Here is a 4,775-nt window from a genome sequence, read left to right on the forward strand (position 1 = left end):
TTTAAAGAAAAAAGGCTGAGCTGACTATGATTTAAAATTTTTTAATTCATTTACTTTTCTAAGAAGTTGGGGTGACCTTAGCAGCACGTTCATCTGTGTAGGTGTACATATATAATTTTCTAGGTAAAGTTTAGATTATCCCTAGTAAATTGACCATTTTTTAATTATTTTTCTTAGTTTTGAAAATCTCAAATTATTTTATTTTTGTTCAAAAGTTAAGGGAAAAACTAGGGTTGGTTGATGAATTTTTTTGTTTTCTTTAACAAAAATAGGGGATAAATTTAGATTTTTAAAAATAAAGAGAATGATTTAATAATAGTTAATTTACGAAGAATAATCTAAAATTAATCCAATTTTCCAAATAGCCACGTTATAGGTCTAAGTGTAAACGGACATCACTGTGGTTGAAACTTGAAACCGTGTGATTTTGGAATCTTTTATCCGCTACTTCTAATTAATTTAATAACCTTCTATATTGACTTGACTTACATATCTAGGTTATCAAAGAAGTCTTGCTTACTCTTTAAGGGGTTGTGAGTTGCAAATTAAAGAAGAATGAATAGAGAAAGGCAAATGGACATCGCTGCTGTTGATCAGCTGCCTGTAGAGTGCATTTCGCACATCATTTCTCTCACAACTCCTCGCGATGCTTGCATATCATCAACGGTATGTCCCATCTTCAAATCAGCTGCGGATTTAGATTCCGTGTGGGAGAAGTTTCTGCCGTCCGATTACAACCAGATCATTTCCAATTCGGTCTCCGATTCATCTTTGATTACTTCTTTGTCTTAGAAGGATCTTTATTTTCATCTTTGTCACAATCCTATCATCATCAACAATGGTGCTATGGTAAGTCAAACTCGACTCATCTAGCTTTGCAACGTATAGATGACTTTTCTTTATAGTCAATGATCTGCCCCACTTTTAGGAATTTATAAAGGAAGGGTGACTCAATTTTTGTGTTGCTTGCTGTATATGTAAGCTACCTAATGAAATTATGTCATATAAACTGGAAGTTTGGACTATATATTTAATTTAAAATTTTTAACACAAATTCAGAGTTATTAATTTTATGTAATCTAATTGTAATATCTAAGTTGTATGAGATCGATTACTCAAAATTTATGTTAAAATTTTAAGTTGAAATATATGTGCACATATGTATTTTCAATTTATTGGCTGATTGTGTATATGTACTCTTGATGTAAAATATGTGTGTGTGTGTGTGTGTATGTGTGTGTGGTAAAGAATATTAACACAGGAACTTTATCAAAATGTCAAAGCAAACATGGTGACTGCCTAATCGTACTTTGTTTTAGAGTTACCCTGAAGTGATCAGATAGCCGACTTGAAGTTTGTTATTGTTACTAATAATTAATAAACCCAATTATAAAACATGTTCAAAATGTTCAATATGTAAGTGCTTCTTGTAATGTTTGTCACATCCAATTGTATGCTTAACCGAAGATTTTATTATCCATTTGTCTGCAACCCCCGGCCCCTAAGATGAGGAAAGTAATCTAGCCAACATTGTCATTATCCTCCGATAGAGCTTTTCGCTGGAGAAAGAGAGTGGCAAAAAATGTTACATGGCTGGGGCAAGATCGCTTTGTATAGCATGGGGAGATACACCAAAGTATTGGAAATGGACTTCGTTACCACAGTCAAGGTAATGCGTTTCATCAGCAATTTCGTGACTACCAGTTACTTCAATTATAAAATCTCTTTAGATAAAATATTTAATTTGGTTGTTTAAATCTTGTTCACATGAGTAGAGAGTGGCTTTAATTTCCAATATACTTTCATTTGCTTAATACACGTGCAATACGTTAATTGGCAGGTTTCTCGAGGTGGCTAAACTCAACTTTGTGTGTTGGCTTTATGTCAAAGCCAGGATAGAAACTAACCAAAGTTGGTTGGTGTGAGTGGTTCGGTCTCTCACTCCTTAAGAGAGGTCAGGGGTTCAAGCCCCGCTCTCGTATGGAGTCACCACTTTGGCCAGCACTTTACCTCTTATGGGCCGACCCGGTGCGAACGGAGATTAGTCTGAGTTGTAGTACGGGCTTAAAGGTGCCTCCCACAGTTAGGGCCCACTCAGAACCATCTCTTTGGTTCAGGCCAAAAAAAAAAAAGACAGGATAGAAACTAAAATTTTGTCCATTAGAACTAATTATGCTGCTTACCTTGTGTTCAAGTTTATCGATACCAGATATGGGTTTGAAACAAGACCCGTGGATTTTGGTGTCTACTTTGACGGAAGTGATAATGGGGAAAGGCGTAAAGTGGTGCTAGATCCTCCGGCGAATATGCCTAAACTATCTCAAGATAGAGGAAATGGATGGATGGAGATTGAGATGGGTGAGTTCTTTAATGAAACTGGAGAAGATGGAACGGTTGTTTGCAGTGTGTTCGGTTTTGATGACGCCAAGTCCGGTATCATTATCCAGGGAATTGAGCTCAGGCCTAAAAGTGGAAGATAAATGCAACTTTTTACTTCTTTAAGTCATGATTATGTTGTGATACGCATGCTGATTTTAGATGTGTTCGAGCTCTTAGTTTGCCCGTACTTAAAGCCACCGTTGACAATATGCAACCAGTGGTTACTAATCAAGAGCCTGTTATTGAACAACATGAAACATCAAGACGAAAAGAAACTAATTATATAGATTGTCCATTTCTGCAGGTAGGAACTAGGATTTCGCTTCAACAAGCCAATTTTTATTCGCATTTTCATGTAGATGAGATGAGAATGGTCTGCAATTCAAGGAAATTAATGGTAATTCACATTTCACAAAGTATATGTAGAGTATGGATTTGGCATTCATGGGATTTCATGACCGCAGCTGCATATGATAGACGAAAATAGATGAGTCCTGTAGAAAAATAAAAATACAAATCTAAATGAGTATTAAAATCTCAGAGAGAATAGAGGGTCCCATAGCTATTGACAAACTCTTCAATCAATAGGGACCGCTGCAAATGGAAGGCTCAGCTATGTCTGGTCAACTGTCCAAAAAATCGAGGTCCCCCCTCCCTTTGAGTTAATTGTTCAGCCACTTTGCGGTAAGTGTCAACGCTGTCATAAATACACACACAGGGACACGGCTAAGTTGCAGAAGCTGCAACTAACAGCCTTGGCATTTTGACCTTGCATCAACAGCTCCCTTGCATAGGTTGCATCAGCACCAACACCCGTGGAAGATTCCCATTGACTACCCAAACACACACACAAACGGAGATCTATCTTGAATTTTTTATTAGACCAAAGTGTTTTTGATGATATTGCTTGAAAGTCATAACTTTTTTTCTTGGAAATCATTTCTAAATTAGAAATTCTAATTTGGAGCAGTATTTTGGCATAACTAAAATAAGGGCGTATACAGCATTCTTAATTACATCTCTTTGTAAATATGTCACATAGATCTTTCGATCAGTTTTGAAGGCTGTTGGATTTTGACACTACCGAGGTTGTTTTTGTATTTTCATGTTTACAATTAAGAAGGTACCTTATGTGGAAACAAACAGTCAACACCTCTGTTACAAAAGAGTTTGGTTACAAAATTATCTCTGGGATATTTAGATAGTTATATGATCCTTTCATGCATGAATTTCGTGCAAATGACAGCATGCCTACACCATTATGAGAATTGAGCTTCATGGAACTCGAAACTTTTCCAAAGAAAATCATATGGCTAAATTTCTTTTATTCTTTTTTTTTTCATTTTTTTTTTAATTTCTCATGGTGGTCCAAGTAAGTTAATGCATGGTACCTGACCCGAACAGAAATAAGATCTTTTAATTTAACGTTACTAAGCAATCCTCATAATCACAAATTCAGTTTAGTGTTTGTAATTTGATTTAGGAGTATTTTAATAATTAAAAACTATTTCTAAAAGTGGGTTTAGTGAGTAGTTTTGTGGGTTCAAATAGCATGTCCAGTCTTTAATTAAAAAGATGTAGAGAGTAAATTAGTGGATTTAATAGCCTCACCCTTTGGGTATAAAATTATATTAGACATACTATTAAATTATAATATTAGCATATTATTTCTCTTGGGGACAATATCTCACATTAACTGAAAATAAATCTTAGGTTAAGGCTTGAACAACCCTCAACTTTTAAGTTAACTCCTGAGTATAAGTGGAGTTCATGACCCACAGGCAGATGATATGAATCTTGAGTTACATATATAATCAATCTCGACAGAGCCAATTAAGAATTTTATTAAAAAATAAAATAAAATTACACTTACATAAGGAAGCCATAATAAACCTTATTTCTTTAATCAAAATAAAAACAAGAAAAGCCGGCTAGCCAATTATGACTGAACGTAAAATTATAAACAGTAACTGGCTAGCCGAATATGATGCAACTTTGATCAAACCAGTAAATCCATCAACTACCACTTCTCTCTAATGATCCAATTTATAATTTTAATTACAGATTGAACATTGGTTCTAGGGGTGATAATATGGGTCAGGATTCATTTATTCAATTTGTTTCGGTGCGAATTAAATGAGTTTGGATTTAAAAAAAATTGATTCATTTAATAAATGGATGAATTTGATTTGATTCTCTAATTAAATTAATCGAATTCGAGTTTGAAGATATTGATTCGTTTATTCATTTAAGATTCGTTTAATAATTGGGTCATAAATGAATCGAATACGGGTCAATTCATTTAATTAAGTAACTTTTTTATCCTTAAATTTATTTTAAAATTTTTTTTTAAATTTGAAGCTTAATATTGTAAATGTGAGCGATAAGACAACCAA

The 4,775-nt window shown here is 34.2% G+C and overlaps 1 pseudogene; it reads left to right on the plus strand.

Annotated features, from left to right (window-relative positions):
* Window positions 1-555: 555 nt before the first annotated feature.
* On the plus strand, window positions 556-2,581 carry LOC18032641 (annotated as a pseudogene).
* Window positions 2,582-4,775: the final 2,194 nt, after the last annotated feature.

Source organism: Citrus clementina, unplaced genomic scaffold (genome assembly GCF_000493195.1).
Source record: "Citrus clementina cultivar Clemenules unplaced genomic scaffold, Citrus_clementina_v1.0 scaffold_9, whole genome shotgun sequence".
Classification (NCBI taxonomy): Eukaryota; Viridiplantae; Streptophyta; class Magnoliopsida; order Sapindales; family Rutaceae; genus Citrus; species Citrus x clementina.